Source organism: Anas acuta, chromosome 1, assembly GCF_963932015.1.
Source record: "Anas acuta chromosome 1, bAnaAcu1.1, whole genome shotgun sequence".
Taxonomy (NCBI): Eukaryota; Metazoa; Chordata; class Aves; order Anseriformes; family Anatidae; genus Anas; species Anas acuta.
The window spans coordinates 81,508,277-81,522,288 of NC_088979.1; the positions used below are offsets into that span (position 1 = coordinate 81,508,277).

At 51.9% G+C, this 14,012-nt stretch overlaps 1 long non-coding RNA gene across 2 annotated transcripts in view; it reads right to left on the reverse strand.

Moving 5' to 3' along the window:
* The window catches only part of LOC137857962 (uncharacterized), a 32,089-nt gene extending 18,491 nt beyond the window's left edge, over window positions 1-13,598 (reverse strand). The window contains exon 1 of one of the 2 annotated variants that reach the window (XR_011097430.1): window positions 13,147-13,598. This is a non-coding gene — a long non-coding RNA (uncharacterized lncRNA). Of the gene's footprint in view, window positions 1-1,432; window positions 9,667-13,146 lie in introns of those variants that run through there. The other variant, XR_011097431.1, reaches the window with a different exon arrangement.
* Between the last annotated feature and the right edge of the window lie 414 nt (window positions 13,599-14,012).

Sequence of the window (14,012 nt, forward strand, 5' to 3'; positions counted from 1 at the left end):
TTGCACTGATGTTCAGATGTTCTTTTGGGAACAGCCTTAGCCCCTGAGTCACTGTGCTCCAGGTTGGTCTCAACATACCTGTTCTTAGAGGAAACTTTCATTGCAAATGAAAACTTTCAACTTGAAACTTTCATCAAGATCCTAAACACCGGGCTATGGGGTACATCTCTGCCAAGCTACAGCAACGTTGTGTCTCAGGGCACCGTGAGGATGCTGGTGCCCCCCATCTGCTCATCCAGGTCAGCATGAGACGTTGCACAGTTCCTCTTTGCCCTGCTTGTGATGAGCATCAGTGCCCCTTGCTGCTTGCTTGAGGGAGCAGCTCCCCGTGCTTCTCTGGAGCCCACACACGACGTGCTGAAACCTATCTGCAGGGAACTTTTACCATCTTAGTTCTTCTTCCTTTTTTTTTTTTTTTTTTTTTTAATGGAACAATTTTTCAGATCCTACCGCCTGCAAAGCCAGCTGGCTTAGTCATCCCGGGCTCCAAATGTGCGTGGCTCGCTGGGAGACAGCGGCTGTCGCACAAGTGCTATAAAATAAATGATACTCTGCAGCAGCCTCTGACATCTCCGGGCCTCCCAAGGCTCGAGGTGAGTGCTGCAACCACACATGGAGATTTTTCCCCTTTCCAGCAGTGCAAAGCTCCCAGGTCACAACTGCTGCCGCCACACAGGGTGAAGCTGTGTTGAAATCGGTGATAAAGTCCCCCCAGATCTTGGTGCAGACCTAGATTATACCCAGGAGAGCCATTTAGCCCTGCTGTTTGTCTTGCGAGCCTCGTCCTTTTGCATATGCATAAGCACACGTCCCAGTATGGACACATGCAGCATAAAATAGAGTTATTTTCATGCCTATTTGTAACAAAGGAGTGTGACTCAAGACCAAGAATCCTTTATTTTCAATATCTCAGCTCATATTGCCGGGGTGTGGTACTCCTTACCTTTCACCAGAAATGCTGACGCAGGAGTTATCACCGATATTTCAGATAATAGATTGCAGGCGGAAACGTTTCCTTTGTTCTCGGTCTCATAAATAAGGAGGGAGGACCAGCAGCCCTCTGTGACCACAAAATGAACAGCTGGGCATTTTTGCTACGCCGAGACATGCAGAAAATGCACATCTACGTGTTATTCTCCTGAGAAGCAGCTCTCAGAAACTGGAAGTGCCTGCAGTGAGCCGGGTGCTGCTGCCCCTGAGACCCCTTTGCTTGAATATTCACCAGTGGGGGAAAGGTTTTGCCACAAAACTCCTCCTGACCCTCAGCCACCGTGTACAGGGCACAACGATGGCACGCACACAGTTCTCAAACAGCTGCTTGCAGCTGGTGATGCCGACCCACCCGTACCAACAGCTGAGCATCACTCACATGTGGCTGTCCTTGTTTCAAAAGCTGCTTGTGGATGGGCTTCGTGCCTGCCCTTTGGCTTACCATCAAAGAAGCAGCACTCTGGTTGTGTCCGAGTCCTTTTTCCCCAGAGGGTGATGTTGTCCCAGCCAGCAGGGTAAAGCCTTTGGACGCAAGCCTGGGTAGATGGCAAGCAAGTGGAGGTCAAGTAGGAAAAAAAAAAAAAAAAAAAAAAAGCATCTCTCACTCCTCCAAGCAGCTCAGCAGGCGGCTGTCTGAGAGGAGGCTGCTATCTCGAGTGGAGGAGGTGGGATACACGGCTTAGAAGCACTTCTTTTGAATGAGATTTCTTCTGGGTAATAATATCATGGAATGCATCAGGACGGAGCGTCTCATCCTTGAATCACTGGAGCCCACCTGTGACATGACTCATGGCCTTGATGACTGGTTTAGGATGACTGAGCCTCACCAGGGCCCTCTGATTAAGCAGCCACCAGCACTCCTGAAGTGCCCTGACTTGCCAGGACCCCAAATATAGAAGATTTCATTTGGACCAGGAGAAACTTCTGATGAATAAAGCTTTCCACGGGAGGCAACAGCCCCCGTTCTCCAGCAGCAGGAAGAACAGTGGTTGTTAAAGCGATACTCCCGGCCCCAATTGGTCCCTAATTTAGCTGGAAAGGAAGATAATCTAAGCACTTCCAGCATGAGTGCTAATGTAAACACCCTCACCATCTGGTTTATTTACACGCACGCGCTCCAAGAGCTCAGTTTATAAACCACCTTCTTCTCCCGAGCTGTTCGATGCTGCCGAGCTGCATCCCATGGAAAAGGAATAAAAAAGACACCTCTGGTCTCGGTCCCCGATGAAGGAGGTTTGCAAACAGCATTTCCCAGTGCCCTGCTTTTACGCCAGCCCGCGTGTGGCAGGGATGGGGACACGCGCGTCGGTCTGGCTGCAGAAAGCCACGTCCTTTCGCAAATGGGAAATAATCGACACTTCACTCTGCTGGCAGCCAGCACCCCCACCGGCGGCTGGGTTTGTCATTTTGCATCCCCTCAGAGGCTCTGATTTCAAATTTACAGTAACATATGCCCAGAGAGCTGCCGGCCTTCCCCCAGCATCACGAATGCTTATTCCCTGCTGCCCCACACAGCGACGGGTGAGGGACGAGTGACATTTCTGCTTCTGCCACAGGTCCCTTGGACTCCTGTGGTGGGAGAACAGAACCTTTTTGTTCCTTCCCCTCTGTTTTTTTTTTTTTTTTTTTTTTTTTTACATTATTTTATTATTTATACCAGGCAGCTGGGGACCGGGGTGTTTCCAGTGAGGTTATTTAGCTGCATGACTCCCATTAATGTAAATGACAGTCGCACAGCTGAAGCTGTGCATATTCTGTTGAAGACTTACCCCTGGGGTTATCATTTCGCAAAGACTTCCCTCTCCCCCTTACAGCCTTTGCCGCAATCATCATTGCATGGGGAGAAAATTGGAAGTCCCCACTCACAAGGAGCGAGCAGCTCACTTTGGGAATGGAAATTTGCACCAGGAGAGCGTTACGAAGGGACAGGCACTACGGGAGGAGCACACCTTTCCCCTGACCTCGCCATGCTGTCCCAAGACAGGCAATGTTTGCTGAGATGCTGCAGAGCCTTGTGCCACAAAGGTATTAAAACAGGATGGTCAGAACAAAAAAAAAAAAAAAAAAAAAAAAAAAAAAAGCATTCTTTTTTTTTTAAAACCTTGTTTTCAAAACCAGATTTGTTTAAAAGATAAGCAAAACAACTCTCGTCCCTTTCCTTCCAACAACTCATTCTCTGTTTTGGTCGGGTAGGATGACCCTAGGCAGGACGTGCCTGCACGCTGCTCACCCGGCAGAGCATCACTGCTATGCAGCGTGAGCGGGGCTGCCCTCTCCCTGAAGACAGTCGTGCCCTGGGAGCACTCCCTCTGAAAAGCAGTGCCTGCTGGAGGAGTTATTTGTCCCCCTGACATCAGCCATAAATTCTGAGGTCAGGAGGAGCCGTTATGCTAGCTGGTATGACCCCTGATATAACACAGACCGTGATTTGTGCATCCAGCCCAGCACTTCCTTTGGAGATCCAATAAATCTTGGAGCAAGGCAGTCAGTCCTGATTTAAGAGCTGTGAGCAGTAGTTCTGTGTCCCTGGGCAAGCTGCTGCAGTGGTTAATTGCCCTTGCAGCATGAGTGCACATCTCGTTCCTGGACCAAACCTGTCTGCCTCAATGCCTTGATCCACCTCTCCTGGCCGGAGCAGCTCTCCCCCAGAGGTGCTGTCAGCCCTCACCAAGTCATCTCCTAGCTCTCCCCTTGGCCAGACAAACAAATTGAATTTCTTCAGCGTGATTCATCAGCTTGCTTCTGGGAGGTGTAGAGACTGAGCTTGCGGAGAGGAACCAGCAGCATACCCGTGCCAGCACCCACAGGGTTTCAAAGCCCACAGCCCCACACCCCTGATGGTGCTGTCACCAATGCCACCACTTTTTGGGGACCCAGCCACCCGCTGGGGTGGTGTCAGGGGTTCTGCAGCAGGGTGAGAGGAGGAGGAAGCAAGACAGAATCGGGGAGTGATGAGAGGAGGATGCTGCCTTGCATGGGGAAGGGCAGGAGGTGAAGATGAGGGGGGCATTCTCACAGGACCGGTGCTTTAAAAGCTATCTAGAGGCCAGAGTGAATTGGCTGCTGCTCTATTTTAAATCGATCCTTGCACTCACAAGGGAGAAAAACAAATTCCTCTAAAAGGGTCAGAAATAGTGGAATTAGTCTGCATCTTTTCACTGAAGGTTGTGGTTTCTTTCCAGCTGCCACAGGATAGAGTGATGTGTGTGCTTGACTGTTCAGCCCCTGATCTTTCATTACCTGCACATCAGGTTTAGTGCTCCACAGAGGATCAGAGAAGCTCTCCTCCTTCTTCACTCTGTACTCCAGCTGCCCTTTGCCTGCAGGGAACCAAGGAGACAAAATGGGCTGGGAACATCCTACAGTGGTGGGCTGGCATGTCAGCATGCACCCCTTGGGGCAAGAGGCGTGGTAGGAGAGGGAAAGCATCACGGAGGAATTTTACCAGTCTTGCTACGCTGGAGAAGACAGGCTTGGGCAAGCTGGAGGTCTGGTCCAATGAGTTCCCCAATGCCACTTGGGGCTGGTGGCTTTGCCAGCCTGCTCTCTGAGGGTGTACTGGGGCCAGATTTCTGCACTTCTGCAGATAAAAATAAGTGCAGCCCTTGGTGTGGCTGCAAAGTCGCTCTCAGTAGGGTCCTTGGCGTCCCAGAGCATTAAGACCCAAGGCATCCATGAAACCAAGGCATGCTGTCGCGTCACAGGCTCTATCTGATATTAACTCCAGAAAATACCAAAGAGAAGGGAGTAAAATGCATCCGCCAGGCAAAAGGTGATCTCCTGCGTGGCATTTTTTGCAATTACTCTCCATTTACCCCTCCTTTTCTGACAGTCCTGTCACTGTTGGAATAAAAAAATAAATCGCACGTGTAGAAGGACAGCTAAAGCTTTCCTAAACCCAGTCTGTAGCACAGGAGAAGTCAACTGCTATTTCCAGTGCAATGACAGATCCCTGAATTTCTCCCCTACGGGTCCCCAGCATCCCCTCAGGTTTGTCCCTAAGGCACAGGTCAGGCTGACCAGCAGGACACCCTCAGGAAGGGGGTGCAGGAGGCAGCTGAGGGAAGGAGGTCCCTCTCAAAGCACACAGAACATGTGCCAATGGAAACCTCACACAAAAACCACCAGTACTGTGGATAAACTAGGCCTCAGGGGCAGGAGGAGCCTTTTTAAATTAAACACAATGAACCGAGGAGGTAGCACGTCCCAGCCCTAGCTGTGTTGTGAAGTCTGTGGGGCCTCCTCAGCCTCAGCCGCTCCCTCAACATGCGGTGATACACAAGCTCAAAGGGTGTCTTGTTAGGGCTTAATTTGTCACCTACTTAAAGGACTAATGAATTAGTGTTTAGGTGGTGTTTGGGTTCCAAACCGGACTGACACAAGGGAGCCAGAAGGTGGATTGGGGTGCCTGTGGGCCCTCTAGTCCGTGCAGGCCTAGCAGGAGCAGAGGTCCATTCAAGGCCATGGGATAGCTGGGCAGAAGCTCTGTCTGTGCCTGTAATGCCTTTGCAGGAGCACAGCAGAGACCTGCACTGCTCTACAAAGGAGGCAGTTCAATGCACTGGTTTTGTTTGTCCTGGCTAACTTTTCTTGCCTTGCCCTGGAGCCTCTGTACTTTGGATACTCCTCAAGGTCATGAGTGGAGCTTTCAAAATACAAGTCTGAAATAAACCGTACTTTTTTTTTTTTTTTTTCACTTGCCCCCAAATACTGGCCGTGATTCATGTGCAGATTTAATACCAGTGCCTAGCTGGGTGCCCTTGTGTGCTGCTCTATTGATTTTGATGGCTCTAGTTACAGATAACGCTTTTAAAATCATAGGACCGGACAGGATCTCCTGGGCTGTTCTGTCGCATCTTCTTCTGTCACACTGAGTCAATAGTATGCAATCCCTTCCATGGCCTCACAAAGCTCCAGCCTAAAACTAGGCAACACTTTGCCCCTAGGACTCCTGCAGGAAAGACTTTGTGGCATTTCATTCCTCCAGCGGTCATTAATTTTGTCATTTCTCCTCTAACATAGCCAGGGATGGTTCAGAGACATCTGCTCAACGGCGATCGTTGTCCTCAAGCTTAAATAGCTCTTCTCCTTGCTTAGTGGGCACATTGGAGGAAAGAGGGGCTATGGGGGGCAGACACAACAGCTCGCAGCCCTGGGAAGATGCTGGGATCCCCCGGGGCACGAGGCAGGGCTGCCACAAGAGGAGGCCCCAGCAGCCAGGCATGGTCCCAAGCCTGGGCAAGGCCTCCATGGCTTCTCGGCCCCTGGCCCTGCTGCCTCCAGGCCTTTCTAGAAATATTCTAGCCGATACTGCTTCCATTTGTATTTGCCTTTTCGTAGCCGCGAGATGCTCGTGGCTCCGAGCCATCTCATGCCTGAGTGATCCATCTCTGTTGCTTTGTGGATAAGCTGCCAGCTTATAGCAGAAATTCTTGTTGTTAGTGTCCAAGTACATGGCGGTGCATTTTTCTTGCTAAATTACATCCCATTTTTCTCAATCTCAGCTGTAAGGGCACTCAGCTCCTCCTACGTCATCCTCCAGCCCTTATCGGTACCCACAGTGACTCCCGACTTCACGTCATTTCTGCTCTTTCTTCTCAGGTCACTTAAAGAAAAAACAGATTAAGATAGCATCCTCGGCGTCTTCTTGATGAACTCCACCAGGAACTTGCTGCTAGATTTTAATTCCCCTTTCAAGCACAGCCTGTCTTCTACCCACTGGCAGGTTCTTGACCCAGACTAAATCTCTTCCACTACACCACATCTTAACGAGCGCATTCCTGCTTGGCAACAAGGAATCAGACAGACTTGGTCTCCCCCGTGCCCTGACTTGAGCAAGTCAGGCAGGGCCTGCAGCTAGTAATCCTATCCTCTCCTTCCTCCAATTTGGCATGTGCTGCCCCATATTTCTTCATTTCTTCCTGCAGAGCTTCTCCCAACACTTTTCTCCCCATGCTGCATGGCTAGCCCATCACCGTCCCCACTTCCTGCTCTTTCCCTGAACCCAGCTGCCACATTGGCTCTTTTTTTCTCCCGTTTCACAGCTTTCAGCTTGATGGCTTCATGAAAAGCCACTGGTACCAGCCTTGCAATTGCAGATGGTGGTCCTTTCTACTCAATGGGTTGGAGGCATCCTTCTCGCTTTGACCTGATGCGCTCTTTCCTTATCTCAGCTGCTCTCCCAGCTCATAAATTCCAGCCTTTGCATCCATTTTTCTTTGCCCCCTGCTCAACCCAATAGCTGTGCTGCTTACAAATGAGACAAAGCATTTAATTCTCGTTGGGGCCACGGAGTATTTAGTTTGTGTTGGGCTGATGCCCAAGTCACCTGGGCTAAACCATGTATTTTTGCATCTTTCCATCTGCCAGCTTCTTTCCTTTACTGCTCTCCCGTTGCTCTCTGTTGGTCCTCTCTGCATGTTTAATACCACCACTGTTAAAGTTTTACAGGCTTGGGCTGTATTTTTATGTGTGTAATATTCAAACGGTTCAGATGTTTTTGCAATATTACATTTATTTTCTCCCACACTTAAAACTCCTTTGGTTGTCACCACGGAGGTGTCTTTAAAACCTTAAGTGAGGGGTGGAAAAAGTCTTCCTTCTCCTCCCCATTTCAGATCTAATACTTTTTATGTCAGGGTGTGCTTGTGTATTTGAATGTGGGAAATGAACTCGGTGTCACCCCTTCAGTTCTCTTCTGGCCCTCCTGAGCTTATTCTGGAGTTATTTAGAGCCAGTTGCTCTCTGGTTTTCCTCTGTGGGCAGCTGAGAGATCGCTTGAGCTTTTCGAAGCTGCGAGCTGGATATGTCCCAGAGTCACTAAGGTGACTGCCACTTGCAGCCCGTGAGCAACCCACCATGCGCAGCACAGTGCACAAACCCTCCAGCAAAACACGTGGGTGCTGGCAGGGGTGGGGGCACCCTAAGGGTTGTTCTTTATGCTCGGCCTGCCCACGTGAAACATTCCCCAGAGGTGCAGCTGGGTGAAGAAACACACCTGCTGATTTTCTAAGCTGCGGTGGTAAACGCCGCTGGCTTGAGAGAAGGATGGAGTGTGACCTCCTCACAAACCTCATCTCCTTGAGTCTCATGGCATTGCCCCCAGGATGAGTCAGATCCATCAGAATAAAGAGAAAAGAAGAAACACACTTGTGACATTTTTTGCCTTTACAGAATGTACGTCCTAATACAAATCCCCTGAGCAGAATAGGTCATACTTCAGTTTGGTGTACGACGCCCTGAGAAGGGATGATAATTTGCAGGCTGCAAGGAAACACACCTGAGGTGCACAAGGAATGGTGTTACGTATGGTAAATATAGGGAAATTTCTTTCTACCTGTTTTATGGGGGCAATTGCAGAGCTTTTTCAGTGCAGAGGGAAGTGCAGCTGCACTCACACACCGAACAAATCTCTCCTTCTCCATTGAGCCAGCTCAAATCCCATGCCCTAAAGGTCCCCCATATAACTTCACAGCATTTTTCTTGTCCTAAACCATTTCTCAGTCATAAATAGGGAAGACGCAGCTTCTCTGGCTTCCACTTTTCAGCTATACCTACTTCAGTTTCATGTGAAAAAGTTATCTCAGCAATTAAACCATAACTCAGCCGCCGAATGGCACTGCGACGGGTACTTCCCACGCTGTCTTCACGCGATTGCACCTTTCTGAGCCTGTTGCAAAACACAGCACATGCTGGTGTTGCTCACTACCACAAAACACCGGCAAAGCTACTTTTTAATCACCGTTTTGCTGAGATATGATGTGCATCGTGCTTGGGGGTGTTTGCTGTGTGCATATTGACTCTGTATGGCGGGCAGTAAGGGTTTGGCACGTGTCTGTGTGCTCTCTGCATGGGCACAGCATCCCTGGGGTGGCATGGATGTGGTGGGGACAACGTGGCTTTGGTGGGGTTCACCTGAAGAGCACCTCCCAGAGCACCCCCTGATCTGCCCCCTGGGAAAAAGACACATTTCATCGGGAGCAACATTTGATGCGCACCTTCATTCATTTCCAGCAATGGATGAATGAATTTCATTCATTTAGCAATGGTTGGAGCAATCATCAGCAAACCCGGCACGGGCTAACAGCAGCATTTAAAGCCTGCTGGGGTACATTTGCAGCAGCCAGTGCTCTATAAACACAGCTATCGCTTCTGTACACACTGTGGCAGGAACAGAGTTTGTGCACAGGGCTTGGTAGAAAGTGGGTGTTCGGCCGCAGATGGCACTTCAGTAGCGTAGCACAAGGAGAAAGCCCTGCTGCCCTCAGCACATGGCTGCGGCCTGGTCCCAGTGGGAGCTGGGCACAGCCTCCTACAAACCTTAGAGACGTGCAAGCCAGGGCATGTGGGGAAGCTGAGCTGTGGTCTGACTGGTTTTGCTTCTGTGAATTTCTTCATCTTTTTTATCTTCTGAAGAAAAAAATAACAGCATCATGGGATGGCTGAGGTGGGAAGGAACCATGGAAGCCCCCTGCTCCAAGCCCTGCCCAAGCAGGGCCACCCAGAGCAGGCTGCCCAGGGCCAAGCCCAGGTGGCTTCTGGAGATCCCCAAGGAGCCCCCCCAGCTCTCTGGGCAGCCTGTGCCAGGGCTCCTCACCCGCACAGCACAGAAGTGCTGCCTGCTGCTCAGAGGGAGCCTCCTGGGCTCCACTTTGTGCCTGCTGCCTCTTGTGTTTTAAAATAACCCTGATAATCACCAGAGCCACCTGCAGCCACGTCTCTGCAGAGATCAGAGGTGACAGCAGAGCCGTCCTGAGATCTCTGTCCCCACTCAGGATTCACAGATTGATGGGGGCAGGCACGGCCCCTTGCGGGGGCAGGGGCTGAGATGTGCCTTATCTCTGCCTGGGGGGCCAGCACGGAGCGAGGACACCCCTGCCCCGGTGCTGGAGGAGCTCGAGGTCAAGGACTAACCTCTCCTTGGCTTCTCCTGTCGGCCTCGTGGGAAGCATCACTGAACGTGGAGGCCACAGGACAAGGCTGGAAAAGCATCCGCCAGCGCCAGGCAGGCAGCCCATCCCACACAACACGGCAGGGATCATCCCAGGATTAAACAGAGGGTCAGGCCCTGAACACCTGGCCCTGGGGGGGCTCCAGGGGCTTTCACGGGGGCTTTGCTCTGGCTCTTCTCACCCGGGGCACCCCTCCAGGGCTTACAGACAGGGTTGCTGCGTGGCCTCGGGCAGCACCCGGTGTCCCCAGTGGACCCGTGGCTCCCATCTGGGTCCCAGCTACCCTCAGGACCCACATGAGGACCATGTCTGGGGCTGATAAATGCCAGCAAGAGGATTTGAAGCGCAGGCGGCCGCTTCCAGGTTTGATTATTTCCCTGATTCCTACAGAGGCGCACAACGAGCCCGCAGGCGATCGGCACAGAGCGCTCCTTACGAAAACAAATAAAGAAGCCCTTGCTGTTCCCAGCCAGCTTGCCTTCGGGTCTATTTTAGCCCGCAGCCTCGGCAGCAGCTCCGGCAGGAGCCGGGATGCTGCTGAGGAGGGTTAGTCACCGCCAGCCCTCAGCGGGCACCTCGGTCATTTTCCCCAGCCGGTTGCGTCAGCAGAGCCCCGGCGCTGCCAGATTATGCAAGCTCCATTCACAGATACGCTCGGGGTTGGTCTTTTTAACCTTTATTCCCCAGCTGAAATAAAAGCTTAGCTGATAAAGCCCCTGACATAAAAGCTTAGCTGATAAAGTCCCGTAATATACTGGAAACAGGGAACGCGAGGCATGGGCGATAGATTGCATTTGTGGGAAACAAAGAAGCCAACTGCAGCCCACAGCCACAGCTGAGTCTTCAGCAGCACCGTCTTTTGAAAAGAAAGGCGCTTTTCCAGCTCATCCAGGCAAACGCAGGGACAAAGATTTGCTCTGGGGTTTCAGTTTATCATCGGTTTTTATCATTCAGTTTTTCAAGAGTCAAAGGCAGGGGACAGGTATGTTAGACGTAGGTGTGGTGGGAGCTGTTTTGCCCTCTAGTCCCGTGCCACATCCCAATAAATAGGCGTGTGAGGTGTGATTCTGGGCTACTTCTGACCATTTGAGTCCACCTGAGGCACCACTCGAGTCAGGTACCAAATCTGACTGTAATGAGAAATAATTGGCTGCCCGGCTGGGTTTTCTCGGAGATGCCAGAAGCTCCCTGCCTGTCAGACCAGTGCATAGCAGAGCTGTCTCCGGCTGATTGGGGCCAGAGCACGTTTGCTGGTGCAGCAAAAAAAATAAAATAAAAAAAATCCCTCATCGCTTCTAGCTGGGAGTGTCACAGCAGAGTAAATGTTAATACCCGTATAACTGAGCTGCAGCAGTGCTTGCTAGCCGCAGTGCTCCCTTTGGAGTGATGGGGGGCTGAGCTCGACAGATAAAACCCAATCACAGAAGCATTTAGGTTGGAAGAGACCTGCAAGACCACCAAGTCCAACCACCCACTTGACCTGCTGAGTCCCATCACCAAACCGATGAAACAAATGAAACTGGAGGTAGATTTGTGCTATCTCAGCCCAAAGAAAATCGGCATTTTAGGGAAAATTGGGACTTTCAAAACCGGCACCACCACAGGGCCCAAAGGCAGGAGCGATGCGTGTCTGGGGCTGCAGTCTGCCTCTGGGGGGGCCCCATGCAAACCACCTGCAAGGCAGGGTGAGCAGGCAACGAGCAAGGAAGGAGATCTTCATGCCCTTTGAAGGAAGAAGAACCCCCTCAAATTAACAGCCAGCACCTACGTGCAAGCCCACCCGACCCCTCTGCGTCACTTTGGCAGCTCTGCTGCCCGATGCCTGGCTTTGCCCGTGCTTGGTAATGCAATTAGCTCACTCGCTCAGAGGCTAATAAACCTGCTGACAGCACCGTGAGCAACTGCTCGCAGGCAGGGGAGGCGTGGGGACACCGAGAGCATCACCTCAGCCCCTGAGATTTCAGGTCTGGGCAGGTTTGGGGTGCAGGATCCTGCCCCACACGTCCCAGGGCTTCACACGTGGCCGCCCCCCGGCGTCGCCAGCTGCCCGTCTAATAAGCAAGCACTAATTCAATTTTCGGCTTTGCTCCTTCATCCTTTCGTGCCGCCTCCTGAGCCGCTTTGTGCCGACATCTGCTGATGTCAGGGGCCTCGGGACGGCGAGGGGAGGGCGAGGGGGACGCAGGGAGCCGCGGAGCCTCCGAACGATAAGAGGAGCATCACGAGTGGGCACCGCGTGGCCGTGTCTGGGAGCGGGATTAAAGCTTTGAGCCCGTGATATGAGGAGTCTTCCGTCGTGCTCCAAGTGGGAGATTAGCGAGCTCAAGCTCGGCGTGAAATTCAGGAAGAAAATCCTATCACACGCCGAAAAAAAATGTTGCCACGTGCTATAATCCCGCCGGAGGGGGCTGAATAACAAACAGCACAGCCTTCAGGGGCCCTGCTTCATTATCTCTGCCCAGGTGCTAGACAGCACGTGTCTACAAAGCAGGCTAAGCACCCTCCTTCCAGCCATCACCCCAGAGTTTGGACCAGCCCTGATCAGACTGCTGTTGGCCATCCTCCTCCTCCCATCCTGCCCGCTGCTGCTGGACCCAGGGTATGCCAGGGACCCTCAAGTCCTGGAGTAGGACAATTTATCTCCCATTTATCTCTTTGGGTTCGCATTACTGGCAGCTCCGAACCCCTTCTCCTGTCACCAGTCAGAAGTGAAGTGACAGAGCGATGCAAAGTGACAGGAGCATCGCGTGCATCCACAGCTGCAGGCTCTCAGGCATCCCTTGCTGGACCGTGCTTCAGGACAGCAGCGGGCTGCCTGCAGAACAGATGAGTCACTGCTCAGCGCAGAGGACGAGCTAAGAGCTTGGCGAAGCTGCCTGGTCCTTGTGACAGACACAGCAAAGGCAACCGGCGTTAAAAGCAATCAGAATAAATATATATATATGCAAACAGAAAGGAGTCGGGCTGGAGCAATTCGTAAAGCAAAGAGGCTCTGGGTGAGCTCCTCAAAGCTGGGAACGGGGAAGGAGAGACGGTGCCCTGCACAAAAATGCCTCCCTGCATCCCAGCTGAGGAGCAGCTCGAGATGCAATGAGATGCGGTAAAAACACTTTGAATTGAGAGGAGGAAGAACTGTAACACAAAAGGGAAACCTCTGCGGAGGAATCGGCGCAGGCGAGACAGAAAAAAAAAACAAAGAGCTTACCAAAAAGCCACGGAGCTCTGGGAGGATCCTTTCGAGCTCGCCGTGCACCCGGAGGAGATGCTGAGCGTGACATCAGCATCGCCCCAGTTATGCAAATTGCTCGCTGGTTTGTGTGTGCAGCAGGACAGCAGCATTTTGTGTGCCTTGCTCCCAGCCCCCAGCGCTGCTCCGTGCAGGGTGCACGCTGACGCATCGGAGGGGGCTGCAGAGGGGCTGAGAGGAGCAGGGTTTGCATTTCAGAGCCCCCCCTGCCACCGCAGGCACTCCTGCTTTAAACACGGGGCTTGTTCCTGAGCCCAAGGGGATGGGAGATGGCAGGAGGTGGTTATAGATAATAATCCATGCTTTAATGATTCCCAGCTGGGAATGCGTGTCCCCAGTGCAGCCACCCTGGCTGTGCTCTCAGGGCATGGGGAATGCTCACCTTCCAGCACCGACCCCATCCCTCACCCCGTGCTGCTGATCACCTGGAATTGCCTGGCTGCTCGGTGAGACCCACCTTTGCCAAAACAAGAGGTTTTGGTGCATGTTGGGGAAGTGCTTTCAGTGCTCTGCTCAAGGAAACACCCTGCCCACGTCCACGGATGGACACAGCGTAGAGAAAAGGTCCTCATTTCCCCCCCCTAACCAAGATTAATTTGGGATATTGGGAAATTCTGCTGAGAAAGTTCTGAGCCAAGAGAAGAAGATCCAAAAGGCATCCTTCCTGCAGATACGTCCGAGACAGCAACTGTACGAGCCAAATGCTAGATATGCTAAATGGCACGCTGCCAGAACAGAAAGGCTGGCTTTTCTGCAACATGCTTTCAGCTTTTTTGCCCCGATGCTGCTACTGGAGACATGCAGAGGAGCCTTGAGCCCTGGGA